This window comes from Triticum dicoccoides, chromosome 4B (genome assembly GCF_002162155.2).
Source record: "Triticum dicoccoides isolate Atlit2015 ecotype Zavitan chromosome 4B, WEW_v2.0, whole genome shotgun sequence".
NCBI lineage: Eukaryota > Viridiplantae > Streptophyta > Magnoliopsida > Poales > Poaceae > Triticum > Triticum dicoccoides.
The window spans coordinates 427,726,333-427,733,280 of NC_041387.1; positions in this window are offsets into that span (position 1 = coordinate 427,726,333).

Consider the following 6,948-nt stretch of genomic DNA (forward strand, 5'->3'; position numbering starts at 1 on the left):
ATTCAGCATCATGCCTTGACCATATCACATCACAACATGCCCTGCAAAAACAAGTTAGACATCCTCTACTTTGTTGTTGCATGTTTTACGTGGCTGCTACGGGCTTAAGTAAGAACCAATCTCACCTACGCATCAAAACCACAACGATAGTTTGTCAAATAGACTCCGTTTTAACCTTCGCAAGGACCGGGCGTAGCCATACTTGGTTCAACTAAAGTTGGAGAGGCAGTCGCCCGCAAGCCATCTCTGTGCAAAGCACGTCGAGGGAACCGGTCTCGCGTAAGCGTACGCGTAAGGTTGGTCCGGGTCGTCTCGTCCAACAATACCGCTGAACCAAAATTTGACATGCTGGTAGGCAGTATGACTTGTATCGTCCACAACTCACTTGTGTTCTACTCGTGCATATAACATCAACATCATTAACCTAGGCTCTGATACCACTGTTAGGTTTCGTAGTAATTTCAAAAATTTTCCTACGCGCACACAGGATCATGTGATGCATAGCAACGAGAGGAGAGTGTTGTCTACGTACCCAACGCAGACCGACTGCGGAAGCAATGACACGACGTAGAGGAAGTAGTCGTACGTCTTCACGATCCAACCGATCAAGCACCGAAACTACGGCACCTCCGAGTTCGAGCACACGTTCAGCTCGATGACGATCCCCGGACTCCGATCCAGCAAAGTGTCGGGGAAGAGTTTCGTCAGCACGACGGCGTGGTGACGATCTTGATGAACTACAGCAGCAGGGCTTCACCTAAACTCCGCTACAATATTATCGAGGAATATGGTGGCAGGGGGCACCGCACACGGCTAAGGAATCGATCACGTGGATCAACTTGTGTCAACTTGTGTGTTTAGAGGTGCCCCTGCCTCCGTATATAAAGGAGTAGAGAGGGGGAGGCTGGCCGGCCATAGAGGGAGGCACAGGAGAGTCCTACTCCCTCTCGGAGTAGGATTCCTCCCCCCAATCCTAGTCCAACTAGGATTCCTCGGAGGGGAAGGGAGAGAGGGGGGCCGGCCACCTTCTCCTAGTCCTAATAGGACTAGGGGAGGGGGAAGAGGCGCAGCCACCTTGGGCTGCCCCTTTCTCCTTTCCACTAAGGCCCATGAAGGCCCATATGGATCCCGGGGGGTTCCGGTAACCTCCCGGTAACCCGGTAAAATCCCGATTTCACCCGGAACACTTCCGATGTCCAAACATAGGCTTCCAATATATCAATCTTTACGTCTCGACCATTTCGAGACTCCTCGTCATGTCCGTGATCACATCCGGGACTCCGAACAACCTTCGGTACATCAAAATGCATAAACTCATAATATAACTGTCATCGTAACCTTAAGCGTGCGGACCCTACGGGTTCGAGAACAATGTAGACATGACCGAGACATGTCTCTGGTCAATAACCAATAGCGGGACCTGGATGCCCATATTGGCTCCTACATATTCTACGAAGATCTTTATCGGTCAAACCGCATAACAACATACGTTGTTCCCTTTGTCATCGGTATGTTACTTGCCCGAGATTCGATCGTCGGTATCCAATACCTAGTTCAATCTCGTTACCGGCAAGTCTCTTTACTCGTTCCGTAATACATCATCTCACAACTAACATATTAGTTGTAATGCTTGCAAGGCTTATGTGATGTGTATTACCGAGAGGGCCCAGAGATACCTCTCCGACAATCGGAGTGACAAATCCTAATCTCGAAATACGCCAACCCAACATCGACCATTGGAGACACCTGTAGTACTCCTTTATAATCACCCATTTACGTTGTGACGTTTGGTAGTACCCAAAGTGTTCCTCCGGTAAACGGGAGTTGCATAATCTCATAGTCGTAGGAACATGTATAAGTCATGAAGAAAGCAATAGCAACATAATAAACGATCAGGTGCTAAGCTAATGGAATGGGTCATGTCAATCAGATCATTCTACTAATGATGTGACCTCGTTAATCAAATAACAACTCATTGTTCATGGTTAGGAAACATAACCATCTTTGATTAACGAGCTAGTCAAGTAGAGGCATACTAGTGACACTCTGTTTGTCTATGTATTCACACATGTATTATGTTTCCGGAAAATACAATTCTAGCATGAATAATAAACATTTATCATGATTATAAGGAAATAAATAATAACTTTATTATTGCCTCTAGGGCATATTTCCTTCAGTCTCCCACTTGCACTAGAGTCAATAATCTAGATTACACTGTAATGAATCTAACACCCATAGAGCTTTGGTGCTGATCATGTTTTGCTCGTGGAAGAGGCTTAGTCAACGGGTCTGCAACATTCAGATCCGTATGTATCTTGCAAATCTCTATGTCTCCCACTTGGACTAGATCCCGGATGGAGTTGAAGCGTCTCTTGATGTGTTTGGTCCTTTTGTGAAATCTGGATTCCTTTGCCAAGGCAATTGCACCAGTATTGTCACAAAAGATTTTCATTGGACCCGATGCACTAGGTATGACACCTAGATCGGATATGAACTCCTTCATCCAGACTCCTTCATTTGCTGCTTCCGAAGCAGCTATGTATTCCGCTTCACATGTAGATCCCGCTACGACGCTTTGTTTAGAACTGCACCAACTGACAGCTCCACCGTTTAATGTAAACACGTATCCGGTTTGCAATTTAGAATCGTCCGGATCAGTGTCAAAGCTTGCATCAACGTAACCTTTTACGATGAGCTCTTTGTCACCTCCATATACGAGAAACATATCCTTAGTCCTTTTCAGGTATTTCAGGATGTTCTTGACCGCTGTCCAGTGATCCACTCCTGGATTACTTTGGTACCTCCCTGCTAAACTTATAGCAAGGCACACATCAGGTCTGGTACACAGCATTGCATACATGATAGAGCCTATGGCTGATGCATAGGGAACATCTTTCATATTCTCTCTATCTTCTGCAGTGGTCGGGCATTGAGTCTTACTCAATTTCACACCTTGTAATACAGGCAAGAATCCTTTCTTTGCTTGATCCATTTTGAATTTCTTCAAAATCTTGTCAAGGTATGTGCTTTGTGAAAGTCCAATTAAGTGTCTTGATCTATCTCTATAGATCTTAATGCCTAATATGTAAGCAGCTTCACCGAGGTCTTTCATTGAAAAACTTTTATTCAAGTATCCCTTTATGCTATCCAGAAATTCTATATCATTTCCAATGAGTAATATGTCATCCACATATAATATCAGAAATGCTACAGAGCTCCCACTCACTTTCTTGTAAATACAGGCTTCTCCGAAAGTCTGTATAAAACCAAATGCTTTGATCACACTATCAAAACGTTTATTCCAACTCCGAGAGGCTTGCACCAGTCCATAAATGGATCGCTGGAGCTTGCACACTTTGTTAGCTTCCTTTGGATCGACAAAACCTTCTGGTTGCATCATATACAACTCTTCTTCCAGAAATCCATTCAGGAATGCAGTTTTGACATCCATCTGCCAAATTTCATAATCATAAAATGCGGCAATTGCTAACTGTTGGGTTTCGTAGTAATTTCAAAAAATTTCCTACGCGCACACAGGATCATGTGATGCATAGCAACGAGAGGAGAGTGTTGTCTACGTACCCAACGCAGACCGACTGCGGAAGCAATGACACGACGTAGAGGAAGTAGTCGTACGTCTTCACGATCCAACCGATCAAGCACCGAAACTACGGCACCTCCGAGTTCGAGCACACGTTCAGCTCGATGACGATCCCCGGACTCCGATCCAGCAAAGTGTCGGGGAAGAGTTTCGTCAGCACGACGGCGTGGTGACGATCTTGATGAACTACAGCAGCAGGGCTTCGCCTAAACTCCGCTACAGTATTATCGAGGAATATGGTGGCAGGGGGCACCGCACACGGCTAAGGAATCGATCACGTGGATCAACTTGTGTCAACTTGTGTGTTTAGAGGTGCCCCTGCCTCCGTATATAAAGGAGGAGAGGAGGGAAGGCTGGCCGGCCAAAGAGGGAGGCGCAGGAGAGTCCTACTCCCTCTGGGAGTAGGATTCCTCCCCCCAATCCTAGTCCAACTAGGATTCCTCGGAGGGGAAGGGAGAGAGGGGGGCCGGCCACCTTCTCCTAGTCCTAATAGGACTAGGGGAGGGGAAAGAGGCGCAGCCACCTTGGGCTGCCCCTTTCTCCTTTCCACTAAGGCCCATGATGGCCCATATGGCTCCCCGGGGGTTCCGGTAACCTCCCGGTAACCCGGTAAAATCCCGATTTCACCCGGAACACTTCCGATGTCCAAACATAGGCTTCCAATATATCAATCTTTACGTCTCGACCATTTCGAGACTCCTCGTCATGTCCGTGATCACATCCGGGACTCCGAACAACCTTCGGTACATCAAAATGCATAAACTCATAATATAACTGTCATCGTAACCTTAAGCGTGCGGACCCTACGGGTTCGAGAACAATGTAGACATGACCGAGACATGTCTCTGGTCAATAACCAATAGCGGGACCTGGATGCCCATATTGGCTCCTACATATTCTACGAAGATCTTTATCGGTCAGACCGCATAACAACATACGTTGTTCCCTTTGTCATCGGTATGTTACTCGCCCGAGATTCGATCGTCGGTATCCAATACCTAGTTCAATCTCGTTACCGGCAAGTCTCTTTACTCGTTCCGTAATACATCATCTCACAACTAACATATTAGTTGTAATGCTTGCAAGGCTTATGTGATGTGTATTACCGAGAGGGCCCAGAGATACCTCTCCGACAATCGGAGTGACAAATCCTAATCTCGAAATACGCCAACCCAACATCGACCATTGGAGACACCTGTAGTACTCCTTTATAATCACCCATTTACGTTGTGACGTTTGGTAGTACCCAAAGTGTTCCTCCGGTAAACGGGAGTTACATAATCTCATAGTCGTAGGAACATGTATAAGTCATGAAGAAAGCAATAGCAACATACTAAACGATCAGGTGCTAAGCTAATGGAATGGGTCATGTCAATCAGATCATTCTACTAATGATGTGACCTCGTTAATCAAATAACAACTTATTGTTCATGGTTAGGAAACATAACCATCTTTGATTAACGAGCTAGTCAAGTAGAGGCATACTAGTGACTCTCTGTTTGTCTATGTATTCACACATGTATTATGTTTCCGGAAAATACAATTCTAGCATGAATAATAAACATTTATCATGATTATAAGGAAATAAATAATAACTTTATTATTGCCTCTAGGGCATATTTCCTTCAGCCACCGCCTCGATGGCTTGTCTTATTTCTCTCCTTCTATAAAGCTAAGATACGCAATTTGCCTACCCTCGAAAAAAAATTGCTCAAAAGATAAACCCCGTGCAAAAAGAAAAGTTATTACTCAAAAGATAAAAGAAAAATTGAGTGACACACCACACGCAGGTCCAGAGTCTAAACCAACCTCTCTTCCCGGATGAGGTAGTAGTCACGATATATTCACCTAGTAGTGGTACTACCGTGTACAGATGAAAATGGAGCGGAAACTTTCCGCTTTTCCGAAGGAAAAATGAAAATAGAGAGGAAATATGAAAACTAAAACGAAAATTTGTAAAACGAAAGTGAAAATAGATTTTTTTATGTGGAACAGACGTGAAAATGAAACTTTCCGTTTTCACGAATATGGAATTTCCATTTTACTATAAGCATATGGCTGCTTTGTAACTCAACCACCAAATAACACATAATGGCACAATGCATAAAATGAGCAGAATGGATCATTTAAGGCTCAGCTTCTATACACACGCGCGCGCGCGCGCACACACACACAAATAGATCCTAAATGCAATTGTCTAGTTCTACAATAATACTACATTAAGTTGTTATCATATTCATATCATTCCGTAGCCATGTTAAAAATTTATTAAATTTGTTTGTTTTCATGTGTATTTCTCTATGATTCAAGAGGTTTTTAAATTCTGGTCAATACCCGTTTTCTTGTCTGCTCTGTATTCGCTCCGTGTTCGTTTTCGGTAGCATTTGCTTCGTATTCATTTCTGGAGTTTCTGCATTTGTTTTCGTTTTTATAAGAAAATATGAAAGCAAATGTGATAGCACCCGATTCCGTTCGTTTCCGCTCGGTTATCATCCCTACTACTGTGGTAGTACTACTAATCAGTAGGTGGCGGTAAGCCTGAAACGGTGCAAAATAAGTGCTGCCCTCCTTCCTTCCGTCCTCTCTGATTAGTTGCATGGCGTACGTGGTAAGATGTCAGCCTTTGTGTTTGCTTGAGTTGGTAAAAAAGCAGTTGGGTTGGGTAATGGCAAGGCAAGGCAAGGCAGTGGAGTGGAGTCACACTGTGTGCGTGTCCGTGCATCGTGGCCGAGCGAGCCGTATCCCGTTCCTATTCCTGCCGTGTAAACCGGTCACGAGAAAAGCAGGCCCGCCTTTTTGCTTGGGTACGTGGTACTCTCATTAGCCCAACCCGAACGGAAATGACTACTCCTACTACACAGGTAGGGTGCACATTTCCGTGTTGGGAGAAAATGAAGTTGCACGTTTTTGTACGTAGTACCGATCCATCGACGATACTTGCTTTTCTTTCGTCATCACTGGCAATTAAAAGTACGTACATAGGCAGCTCCGCCCTGACTGAAAAGGCTACTCTTCGTAAGGCCAACTTCACCGCGAAACCCCATCTTGTCCGGTTTTATCCGTATGAAGTCAAATCTGGTCCAGTGGGCACACCCAAACGGACAAGCACGTTCGTTCACGTCCTTTTTGTCCGCCTCAACCCCAAACCTAGACCAAAATTGAGCCACGAATGCTCCCGAACGGACAGAAAACGGACGCTTTTCTCCTCCCTCTCGTCCGCTCCCGTCCGCCCCTGTCCGCCCTCTGGCCCACGAATCAGTGAGAGACGAGCAGGCCAGCCCGTCCGGCGCGGCGCGGGCGCGGGGGCGGGGGCGCTGCCAACCCGGCCGGCGAGGCGCGGGCGC